This window comes from Scleropages formosus, chromosome 1 (assembly GCF_900964775.1).
Source record: "Scleropages formosus chromosome 1, fSclFor1.1, whole genome shotgun sequence".
In the NCBI taxonomy this organism is placed as follows: domain Eukaryota; kingdom Metazoa; phylum Chordata; class Actinopteri; order Osteoglossiformes; family Osteoglossidae; genus Scleropages; species Scleropages formosus.
Window position 1 is genome coordinate 17,208,490 of NC_041806.1, and position 13,251 is coordinate 17,221,740.

Genomic DNA, 13,251 nt, shown 5'->3' on the forward strand with positions numbered 1-13,251 from the left:
ACTTAGCAGACACTTTTCTTCAGAGCAACTTCTGATGAACGCTAGATAATGTTATCAGCCCACACACCTTATTCACCAAGGTGACTTACACTGCTGGATACACTACTTACAATGGGTCCATACATCAGTGGAACACGCCCTCTCTGTCACTCACACACTATGGGGGAACCTGAACAGCATGTCTTTGGACTGTGGGCGGAAACCAGAGCACCCGGAAGAAACCCACGCAGACACGGGGAGAACATGCGAAGCCCACACAAACTGAGCAGGGATCGAACCCAAGTCCTCTCACACCACCTAGGTGCTGTGAGACAGCAGCGTTAACCCCAGTTACAGTGATCTCCCCATTTTATACAGCTGGGAACTTCCTACAGTAGAAGGTGGGATTGAAACCTGGGTTCTCCGAGTCCAAAAGCTGGAGTTCACCACCACGCCACCTGATGTTCCACACTCATTCCACCATCCAGAATGAGCTTGCAGGGAACAATAGCGCAAATAAAATTATGAAAAAATAAACTCTAATCCTGATAACTTGGCACTTAATAAATCCAGAGGTTAAGTCATTGTTAATGCTCCTATCTGCAGCTTAAAAAAGGATGATAAAAGAAAACAAAGATCAGCTTAAATAGCCTCAGTCTTGTCTAGATTAGAAAGCTGCCATCAGAACGCTGTTGTAGAAATGAAACGCGAGCACACAGCGACACAAACACACGTCCGACCAGTATCCCCAGTTTGCCGTCGCAACGGGAGCAGCTCCGTAGGTGACGAACAGGGTTTACAGGCCATTGCCTTTCCGGTTGTTATTTGTGTCACAATCCCACAGACAACTGTAGCGCCACTTCTAATTTTATCATTAGCATACTATTAAAAGGCCTTCTTTCCACAGGCCTTAAATAATTCATGAGTGACTGTTAAACATATGTATACAATGAATAATGTGCTGTTATCTACCATTATGCAACTCTGCGTACCCCTGTGTGTTACTGTCCGAGGGGAAGATACCGATGATGTTACTGCGCGAGTACAATGCGATCTCACTCTGAAACAGATGACTGTGCATGCGCGCGCATGCACGCACACACACACACACACACACACACACACACACACACACACACAGAGTATGTCTAATTCCAGAGCCTCCTTACAATCAAATGCACCAAAAAATACACACAACCTCTTTCCTTTATATTTATTCACTTAGCAGACACGTTTTGTCAAAGCGACGTACAAGCAAACAAAAGCGCATTTCATAGCACGTAAAAATAGATGCAGACAAGTGCTTGTCGTACCACAGTTAGTTTGTCCAATACAGCTCCTTTTGGCAGTGTCTGCATATAGAACTGATAGGGAATACAAAGGTGATCGTGACAGACGACGTGATGCAAGTTTATGGAGCACTTCTAGAGATGAGGAGAGAAATGGGTCTGAAATGAGATTCAGTCTGAGACCCTTCTTGAATGCTGGGAGGGATTCAACAGCTCTGAGAGAGAGAGAGAGAGAGACATATTATTACACCGTATGAGAGCTACGCCAAAAACTTGCATACTTTTCATTTTAGACCTCTGTTCAAGGGATCGAAAAGCGGCCAGAGATGGAGGGGCATAGCACACTTGACGGGATGTAGGGAGTGAACATGTGACGTGAGCGCACACCATTCCTGATTCTCTTTGCCTCATAGACACACACGCTAGAAACCGTACTCCCTTCTGCTGTTTTCCCTCCGCTCTCTCACACACATACTGTACATAGAGACGCCTCCTTTGAGGTGTGACACCCCCTCTGACAGCAGCGGCACCCTAGCTGATTAAAGCCAGCCTGTGATCAGCGATAGAAGTGTCTCCCTGTCCTCCGAGGCCTGAGTTCACTGACACCAGAGTAAAATGACTGGAGATAACCTCTGCATTCTTCCTGTTTGTATTTGAAGGGCAATGCAGCAGGTGGGAAAGCCAAGCCAGACATGAAAAAATATCTTAGAATAAAAACCCACAAAATACACCAAAGGTCGAATTCATGCTGCTAATGCTAATAATCTAAACATTTTCCACAAAGACCTTGGGTTCCCAGTTTTTTTGCTGTGAGAATACCTTTGCATTTCCCCTCTGGGCCCCATGGTCATTTGACATTTAACAGTGCAATTTAAATCCAATTCAATTAAACTTGATTACATTCAGGTAAGTGCGTCTCCCTTCTTGCATGTGCATTACCGCAGCTCCGCACGCAACCAGGCAGTGTGCAGCATCGTGTCCGCAGTGCAAATGGCAACTTTCCTGGAGGACGCTTTAAATCAAGTTGTGTGGCTAGTCTTTACAAGAAGACTCCATTCACAGGCAAAAAAGTGATTGAGAACGTACAGTCAAATTAAACAAGACGTCCTCCACTAGATGGTCCCAGGTTTCAATCGCTCCTGCTGTGGCATCCATGAGCAAGGTACCCACCCCGAGTTGCTCGTGCATCACTCAAATTTTTACCAGGTTATTATGCGTGTGTTAACTGTGTATTAAGGATGTTCATTTTTTTGTTTCGGCCTTTCACTGGTTAAGCTATGACAAAGGAAGAGTTTGTGTTATTTGGTTATATATCAGAATGTCCTGTAAAGCAGAGTTATAAGCAAGCCAAACACTCTCTGGCAAATGTCATTTCCTTAATTACATTTGGTGTATCACTTCCACGACATTTGCCATATGCCGCTTTTTAGCATTCATGCCACTGCCTGCTTTGTGTGGAGCAGCACAATACCCTTGTAGTATCTTGATGTATCATCATTATCAATGCCATCATAACAAATTTGCTTAACGGATGACCTTACTCCGCATGACTTACAATGCTAACAAATGCTGTGCATATTTCAAAAGCCGTCTTTGTGTTCTCAGTGCTTACAGACGGACTCTAACAGAGCCAGACAGCAGTGTCGCATGCTGGACTTTGAAATTGCTGGACGTTACAAGTGTGACTGATGTTCTGAGTGGAGCCGAAGTGTTACAAGCAACCAGATTCACAGCGGAATATTAAGAGAAAAGTATTTTGTTCAAGGGCGAAATGGTAGCATCACTTCCAGCACACTAATATTAAATTGCGGGGTAAAAAACTTGCAGCGGGTGGCCCTGGCCATCGAGTTAAAAAAAAAAACCACAGACCTAAAGAAGCAAAGAACTAAAAGAGCTGGTAGGAGTCCCAACTCATCTTTCTGGGCTTTCATGGGACAGTGCTGCATAAACTGAATCCGCTGGTTTCCACTGGACACAGTTCTCCTCTTTATTCCCTTAGTTACAGTAATCCCACTTGTTCCAGTGGTCAAACTGAAAGTGACCAAATGCTGACAAACATTGCTCAGGTATGGGATCGTCTGAACCGCTTCGCCCATACGAGGTCGCGGGCAACCAGAGCCTAACCCAGCAACACAGGGCGGAAGGCAGTGGGGACACACCCAGGACAGGACGCCAGTCCATCGCAAGGCACTCCAAGCAGGATTCAAACCCCAGACCCACCAGAAAGCAGGACCTGGTCCAACCCACTGCGCCACTGCACATTGCCCAGGTTTATGTCATAAATCGTCCTTGCAGTCACTCTTGTTGTATTCACACATGAGACATGCAGTTGGCATTTAAGGCCACTTTGAAAATACATTCTCCCTATGTTATTCCTCCAGTGCATGCTGTGCCACCTAATCTGCAGGAGGGGCACAGCACTGCCTTGTATGTACACTTATCCTCGTCAGCCAGTCTTAATTTGTTCTTGAAAACTGGCCAAACACTGAGGAACCAAAAAAAAAAAAAAATTACTTTCATTATTCTGGGTATTCTGGGTTTCATTATTATGGGTAAAAATTACGGTTTGCTTGAAGGCTACGTAGTTTGTTCTGTCGACGCTAGCTTTACATTTGCTGCCCATTTGTTTGACAACTTGCTACTGGAGAAGGGATGATTTGTAATGATCCCATTCGTGTTGTCTGCCTTGATTTGCGAGGCTGTAGCAGCCGGTTGGAGCTGTCAGGTATGGATGCTGGTCCCTGGGGTGTAGTTATGGGTCTGAGCACCATCGTGCCGGAGTGTAAACCCACACCAGCTCAAGAGAGCAACAAGCCTGTGGTTTGACACATTTTGCATCACGTTAGGGGAGGGTAGTTGCTATGCACTAAAATGACAGTGCCATAAGCGAGCAGAATATAGCATTAAGTCTCGAGAAGTATCCCAATATTGTGAGTCACTTTGGAGAAAAACTTCAGACCAATGAATCAACTGTAGGTGTCTGTAAGTAGTCTGCTGAATAATTCAGGTAGTCTATAAGAACAAATGTAAAACACATCATGATGGTACACCTACATGTGATGGCATATCAGAGTCATGTGTTTATGCAGCGGGTCTGAGGTTGTACCTCTGGCCGGCGCAGCTGCACTACTACTGCTAATACTACGACAACCCCAGATTTGGCCGTTTTACCTCCAAGTCCCGCAGCATTTGGAGGTGGGGTTGGGCAGAGATTTTACAACCAGATACCCTTCCTGACATCAACCCTCATCACTTTACTTGGGCTTGGGACTGGAACTGGCTAACCAGTGGTTCGGGCCTTTGGGCAATTTAGAGTCACCCATTGACCTGGAGTGCCTTTCTTCGGACTGTGGGCAGAACCCAGACCACCTAGAGAAAACCCACACAGACATGGGAAGAACATGCAAACTCCAAACAGACTGAGCAAGGAACATACCCTCACCACCATACTGCCCTCTGTGCAGCAGTAGGACATTGGAAATATTGCCGGAGTGGGTGAAACCTGCTGCAGCCAAGGTTAGAGACCAGGAAGGGTTAAAAGGCCACTGTGCCAAAGCGCTGATATTCATAAAAAGAGGACACTGGAGGGAAGGGGCCACTTGTGTTAAACTTCTTTGTGCATAAAGTACTCTATCCCTCTCGGAGGAGCTTATGTGGTAATCATTTATGGCGGATTGAACACGCGGCTCTTTTAGCATTTCACCCATGTGCCACCAGGGCACACTCCCTCTTTCATAAGTCTGAGTGCGCTGTTATTAGGGTGCATCTGTGATGGGAAGCAGGCCACCCAACAGTGCCGCTGGCTCTGATTTTCAATGCCTGGTTGCTGTGTAAGAAAAAAAAAAAAAAAAGCAAATAAAAGCAAATACACAGAACACACCCACACATGGGCACACACGTGGTTTTGGGGGAACCAATAATAAGATGGTATTTGGCTCCACAGTTCACAGATGATACTCGCGAGTCCTTGATTTCACATGTTCTCTTCTTTCATCACTATGTCCCTCCAATGCTCCCATTCTCCCTCCCTCTCTTTGCTTGCTTTCCTCCTCCCGCTCCCTCTAGGGGTATTAGGTATTCGAAGATATTTCTCCCGCATGCAGGAAAAGTTATCACTCCATCTCTCCCTTCCTCGCTCTATCTTTCTAATCTTCCTTAATCTTCCAGCCCTGAGTGAAGTGAGAATTATTTCTCTCACTCTCTCATCAATCTCTCACATCCCCCCCTCCCCCCATGCCATCTCTCCTGGTGCAATGCCGAGGAGTGTGCCGCTGTCACTCATACTGTCAGCCCAACAGCCTCGGCAACCGATCCGGAGTGTGTTGCCTTATCGTGTTGAGGTGTACGAGTGATGGGGATGCAGGAACATGTGGGAGACATGCAGAGAACACCAGCTGGATCAGCCACACTAGTCCTGTACTGGGGGTAGTGGTGGGGGGGTGCGATTACCACACATACACACGTTGGCCAAGTGTAGACCACGACGCATCACAACTGTGTTGAGAGAAAGCGCGAGCGGGGGGGGGGGGAGAGAGAGATTAAGATAAAAGAAAGAAATGACATTAATGCACGGAGAGAGATGGAGAGACAGAGACAGAGATTATGGGAGAGGGATAAAAAGATAAGGAGAATGAGCATGTGGGGGGAGACAGCGCAAGTTAAAAAAATAGACGGATGAGTGGAGAGATTGCAGGGAGATAAGAGGTAATCCTATTCTGAGAGAGGGAGACGGAGGGAAAGAGGGACATGTGGGGGGCATAAGGCGAGGTGGGAGGGTTTGTTGTTGGAATCATGGCCCCGATGCCCACGGCATGCCATGGACTGGGCAAGATATCAGTGTGGCCATGATGCAGCCCGCCTGCAGCCCATCAGGCAAACGGCAGCAATACACACAATCCCAGCATAACATTCATATCTGCCTCTATAAGTTCCATATTTATAGGTACATTTACATGACATTATTCTTATCTTTATAACTAATTTTCATAGTATTTATCCAGATTGACAGGCTCAGCATAGAAAACACATTCAACCGCAGTAAAAACACACACAGGCACACGTGTCAACAGCAGTAAAATATCGATAAGTTATTCTGCACATTGAAGGCACTAATACCTACATTTGGAATGTTGATACTGAATATTTCCCCACAGATAATTCAAATCATACAGTATTGATTGCGACTAGTTAATTTATTGCTAATGTTGATGTGCTCTATTCAATAAGGCTTCTCCATACCATAAAGAACAGTAGTCTGCATAGTAAATTTACTCATTAGCGATGTACACTCTCCAAGATGAATGACAGTACTTTATATACGTCTTTGACACTAAAGCAAAGAGACAGTCTAACCGCAGCGGTAAATGGTGGGCAAACAGGGAGAAAGAGGGCAAAAAAATGAGGTGCGTGACATGTCCAGTGTAACACACACACACACACACACACACACACACACACACACACAAATCTCCTCTGGCCCCTTGTAATTCAATCTTCAGAAACCAGATGAAACACTTTTTTTTAACCCTGCTTGTGTTTTGGAAAAAGGGTTTCAGAGAAATGGGCTAATCCTTCTCCGTGCATCCGGACCTGAATGCCCTGAGAGACAAAGAGACATGGAGCAACAGAGGAAGTCAGTGTGTAGTGGGGGGGGAAAGAATTACACAGGATTGCGTCGCTTTCAAACCCTCCCCGCTCGTCGCATTAGTCCTAACAAATTCCTCTTTAATTAAAAATCTAAATCCTCCACACTTTCAAGCCCCCATTTTAATAATTAACAGACTGCGATCTCCTTCAGCCACCCCCCACCCCAGAAAAACAATTAAAACTTTCACAGTTTTCACATCAAACCTATAACTTAGATGCACAGATGAACAATTAAGTAAAAAGTGAGTTAAAGTGAAGGCACACACCCACAATGTCCACTTAGCATGGCTAATTGATCCAAACTGAAATGTTGACCAAAGGGACGCAAAATGGCTCATTTATATTTTAAATTGCATCCTGCTTCTTAGTGGAGATTAAGGAGAAATGAAGTGCTTCAATTTATTGATCAAGAAAAAAATTAATTCACTTCATCTCAAATGTACCATCTTTCTTCCTTTTTCTTTTGCCTTCCTTTCTACTGCTGGAGAAGAACTGGAACAAGGTCTCCAACTGTCAGGCCGTCAAAGTGTTGAAGAAGCGGTTCCATTCCTGACACATGCAGATGGGGCTGCTGGATGTGAGTTTGTGAACCCTGTCAAATCACCAGATCGAGTAGGAAGAGTCAGGGCTGAGGCTCGGTGACTGACGGGGGTCAAGGCCGGTGCCGGGCCCGCGGGGCCAGAGCAATGCTGCCGCTCCGGACCGCCGCCGCTAGGCCAAGAGCCTCGGGGAACGGATCGGTGAGGAAATGACCCGTACGGCAACCAGACAGGTGTGATGGCAAGTAATAAACAGCAGCAATGGGCCTATTCCCCCGTCTCTCTTCCTGCTCAGCAGCCCCTCGCACCCCGACTCCATTCCTCCTTCTTACTGCAGCTCAAAAGGCTCTTAAGAAAAATGACTGTATCCAAAATATGCCTGAAACATGAAAGCAGTGTGCCCCGTGACATCAAATAATGCACACGAGGAAAATTAATACGCTGAAATATAGTTGGCTCCCCGATCCAAACCAGAAGACCGGCCCCATGCTTTCTTTCATTCTCGAGTGTTATTCCAGTCCAGAGATTTCTGTGGCGAAAGTGATAATGTGCTCTTTCCCCAAGCACTTAAACAACACACATTAAAATTACCTCATTAATATTCATGGTTCTCCGCTCTCCAAATATGTCTGTAGCTATCATTTCCCCCTTCCTCTGAATTTCCTCTGAATTTCACCCTCTGAATGTCCCCCATCCAGCGTAACCATTAAAACTCTTTGTTCTCTATCTTCCCTCCTGCCCTCCTTTCTCTGCTCCACAAATAGGGCTCTGAATTTCGGGTTCCCCACCGATCAACAATAGACAGCAGAAGGCGATCTTGTCCTTGCGGTCTAATGGAGCGCGTGCGACGTTACCGTGGATTTTTTAGGGAGGTTACAGAGTGCGCAGTGTGGTTATTGATGTTAAAGTATTCACGTGTTATGCCTCAGCGAAAGTCAAGCGCTACCTAGGTTTGGGCCGCAGCCTCCCCCAGCAGCTTAAGTTAAGAGGTGGGGTACGCCCTCGATGAAACTTCCAGTCCATCACAGGGCCATCACACCCGCACCAACACACTCATGCATAACACGATGGGAAATTCAGGGCCACCAGTTCACCTAAAACACGTACTTGGAATGTAGGAGGACACCTGTGTGAATACCAGGACTGAGCACAATTCCAACTGACATCCAACGCCTCTGCTATGGGGCACCAGCGCTACCCACTGCCACCAAATTTGCATATTCTCTATTGTTTATTTAAAAAGGTTACCTCAAAAGGCAACTGTCTAAAGGTAAACACATCTTTTATTCAAGCCCCTCGTAGGCGTAATCTTTTCAGGTAAAGTCTGTTTATGACCATTATTAGCGCAATTATTCGGCCCTCTTTCACAAAAGGATTTAAAGCTGGAATGGGTGGATTTTCCACCTGAGCAGTGCTGCGGTAACAGCCCTACCGCTCCAAATTTAAAACCGCACTCTTTAGCTTTCAGGTCTTTATCTTTAATTACGTTGCCATATCAATCCAATTTTGCACAACTGAAGAAAAAAAACTGTTTTATTAAATAAACATTTACTGGTGTGCCGTTCGACTCAATATGGTCATCACAAGCGCTTTGTTTCTCTGACTATAAATCAGCTGAACACCAAACTTAGATGATTAATAAGCCCAGTTCGAGACAACATGTTACAAATGTGCAGCGATGGCTCAAACACAGCCCATCCGCCATGAACAGCTGTGCGTACGTGAACAACAACAGTATAGATCACAGTACAACACATACACCACTGAGAAAATTACGATAGTAAAATCACAAATGTATTTTGTTTTTCCTTTATTTTTGGCAGCTGGTAGAAAATAAACTGAGGGATATTTAGTGCAGGGGTTTGCCCAGGTCCTGCTCTCCAGTGGGTCTGGGGTTCGAGTCCTGCTTGGGGTGCCTTGTGATGGACTGGTGTCCCATCCTGGATGTGTCCCCTCTCCCTCCAGCCTTGCACCCTGTGCTGCCAGGTTAGGCTCCAGGACCCCGCATGGGACAAGTGGTTTCAGATTTTGTGTGTGTGTGTGTGTGTGTGTGTGTGTGTGAGATATTCATTGCGCCTAATTGGAACAGCGCGGTTCTGCTGCATTTTCTGTGGTGACGTGTGACAAGCAGCAGAACTCAAGTTGCTAGTTTCAGAAGAGGCACTCGTGCGTGCAGTAGCTAGAACTCACATTGTAAACCAGTACCTTATGACTTTCACAAGTTTGTTTGCTCATTAAGCTTAATGTTCGTGAACTCAAGTAAGGCAGTACAAACACAGTAAAATGTACCGAACGTGGTCGTTACTGGCACTGCTCAGAACTAAAGGACTCTTTGATCCCGGTGAAGTCTGAAAACAAAGAAGTTCGGAATTTTACAGACACACGGGCTACTACAGTGAAAATAGTTTATTTTTATTTATTCTGACAAAGTGAATTTATTAAAAATGCTTTTAATAATGCATTTATCCACCTTTTGAAATGACATCCCATGAAACTTAAGAAACACCAGAAAGCAGCATTCAAACAAAATGTCCTAAAAAAATGAAATCATCAAAATATATATTGTATTTTTCAGATTCCACAAGTTTATCCAGAACAGTAATTAACTCTATATAGAATTGTCACTCGTGTCAAGAACTGCAAAACAAAATGAAAGTAAACAAAGTACCGAACACAAAAACTTAAACCCCCTTCAAAATATAAATTCAACAAACCTCTGCAAACTGCTAAAATGAAGTGAAACAGTAAAGGACCAAGCTGCCAACATCTGAATCTGGGCCTGAACACCAGTTCACAGAATGTAGAGACTGGGGAGCTGAAGCTGGACATAGTGAGGATCAAGTATGACCTAAACTCATCTTTGATGCTGCGCTGGATTTTCCAGTGTCACTTTTCCATGGATGTTAAAAGCCCAACACTTATAGGAGTTGATCACTCCCAAACACCAGTGTAAAAGTACTATGCTGCTCCACGTCTGGCTGTTTGGTGGTTCCACATGGTTCACAACAACAATCATTTAACTACAGAACTCTGGGAATTACAACATACCCCACCTACACCTGGATTTAAAATTTATACCAAGATCCAGCTCCAGTGGGATCCAATAGACAGGGATTCTTCCAGCTACCAAAGTCACTGTGATCTCATTTTTATTGCTACAGGATACTTCCACTTCTAAGGTGGACTAGGGCACATTTTAGACACACTGCTATGTAGTATGTGGCACAGCAAGTAGCACTGCTGTCTCATAGTGCCGGCGTGATGTGAGAGGATGTGGGTTTGATCCCCGCTCAGTCTGTGTGGGTTTCCTCTGGGTGCTCTGGTTTCCTCCCACAGTCCAAAGACATGTTGTTCAGATTCACCCATAGTGTGTGAGTGACAGAGAGAGTGTGTTCCACTGATGTATGGATAAGTGACCCATCGTAAGTAGTGTATCTAGCAGTGTAAGTCACCTTGGTGAATAAGGTGTGTGGGCTCATAACACTATATAGAGTTCATTGGAAGCTGCTTTTGACAAAAGCGTCTCCTAAATATGTAATACGTGCACATTTATTTTAAGATAACAGGCCGCATGTTCGTGTTATACAACACTAGTCAAAAGACCCACCTACAATTATTCCAAAAGTAAGGATATCAACATTAATAAAGTGTTTGCAAATAGGGTTAAAACTTAAGGCTCCCCCCAGCAGTAAAAAGCTACAGAATGCTGTATGCGTTCTTTGTACTGCTACCAAAATTGAGTTTTCCTCAGATCAAAAACACCGGGAAGGAAAATTAACTTGAGAGAAATTGGTTCTGGTTGGTTCTGGTGGTGCAGTTTTGAACACCACTCTCTTGTGGCACAGCAATCATAAAAGACAATCTTCTACTGAACACCATGACTGTTATTCCATGACTACCTGAATACCATGACTGTATTATTTTCAGTAGCTAGATTAAGATTTCTATTCTGAGGAATTCTCTCTCACTCTAAAATTTGTCTAACGTTTTGGTGAACTTAAATAAGTATGTTGTGCTTTAAAGTCCCAACGCAATCGCCCTTACCACTGATCTAATGTTTCTTGTTGCCAGTTTACGAAACAAAACCTGTTCTTCTTTGAATTAATCAATAATGATCTGAACTGGCGTATGGTACTCATTTCAAATTACTGCTAATTAGCTGAAACACAACAGAATTCTCTTCACAAATTTTCCATTCGCAATTGAGGTACTGAATTTGCAACATCTCAGATGGCAATAAATCTTTTGGATCTGATTTTAAAAGCTTCCAGAAATGCAGCTACTAATAATTTGTGGAAATGCATAATTCATGGAAACTCAGCATCTTTCTGCCCAACATGAATTAGTCGTTTTTGTGTTTTCTTCTTGTATATTTAATATGTTTTTACAGAGCCCTGCATGTAGGCACTCTCAGCGGGGGAAGTGTCACACACAGTGTAGCCCCCAATGCCTGATCGGACCACAAGCCAAAGAGGTCCTGCTTGTAAACTTCGTTTATAAATTCATTTTGCATGATCTACTTTCCACTGCACAGAGGGCTCTACAAGCGTTTTTAAAGGAATTCATGAAAGAGCAGAAATCGCCCAGTATGGTAATGACCAAGCCAAGGTGTTTGGGCTTTAATGTGCGTTTCCTGCAAGCACAGCCTTCACTGAACTGCTGTCTGAGCCTCGTCTTCCCGGGTCCCGGTTCTGGCAGCGCTGCTTCAACAGACTCAAACACGGCCGAAGCTTTGGTTCCATCAGGTAGCAACAGCGCCGAATTTTTTGCACAGGCCTGACACTGCACCCCCCCTCCCCGAGGCTGGCCTTGGGTCGCGCTTTGTCGAAGGGCCGGCCTGCCTCCCTTGCTAAAGACCCATACCGGTGCTGTTAATTTCAGCTCCACACTTATACCTCAAAAATACTGACTTTACTGCATCACATACTTTACTAACCCACTTCGAAGGCCATAAAGCAGTCTTTCAAACCAAACACGGCCAAATGCTGTTTGAAAACCAATAAATTGCTCACAAATGTTTGTAAATGTTGCTCTGAGTAAACATTTATTAACTGGGGCCTTTAAGGTGCAAACATGGCTGTCACTGCTAGGATTTGGAACTATGCCAGTCTGACTTTGCTTTATAACTTTGTGCTTGTTAAGGAAGGTCAGATTCTATTGTTTAACAGAAAACTTTCTCCCGTACTGTTCACGCAAATGTAAATTGTTCGGGTCCAGCTAGTCTCCATTATAACAGATTGGCTCCAGATGTCTAGAACCGCAGTTCCAGATGAAATGATTAAAGTACAGCTCTCTGCAGCTTATAAGTAGACAGTCACACATACAGTAAGTGCAGATGCTTTCAGGGTTGGACAATGTCCACACATGAAGGATTTTGGTTTAGTTCAAGTGACATTGAGCGACAAAGTGGAATTTGGTCAATTCTGATCGATGGTTGTGACATTTCCCGGACTGAGACAGCGCTTTTTTTATGTCGTGTAATATAAAGGCTTTCCGAGGATGTTTTCGAAATGCCACACATCAGAGAAATTGATTTGATTTATGGATTTTTCGCCATTTGTTTAAGGACTCGTAAGTCTATTTTCCAGTCATTCAGTCACATTTTTACAGCAGTGTCTAATTATATCATTTATATGCAATTTATTAATTACATAATTTGCTCTGTATTCAGCCCTGTGGATTTCACCCACGAAGACATGAGACAGCCTTTAACATCCTTTCCCTCTAAACCACTCCAGTAGGTCAGCAGACCAAGGACTCTGTTTGTCTATTAACATCCTTTCGTTACAGTTCCAACT

The 13,251-nt window shown here is 44.4% G+C and overlaps 1 protein-coding gene across 4 annotated transcripts in view; it reads right to left on the reverse strand.

The window, feature by feature from the left end:
• The window catches only part of cdh24b (cadherin 24, type 2b), a 104,193-nt gene that overhangs the window by 75,083 nt on the left and 15,859 nt on the right, over positions 1–13,251 (reverse strand). Inside the window, exon 1 of one of the 4 annotated variants that reach the window (XM_018758196.2) lies at positions 1,293–1,305. The exons of the other annotated variants lie outside the window; for them this stretch is intronic. The gene's annotated coding sequence lies outside the window, so the exon portion shown is untranslated. Of the gene's footprint in view, positions 1–1,292; positions 1,306–13,251 lie in introns of those variants that run through there. 4 annotated transcript variants of the gene reach the window in all.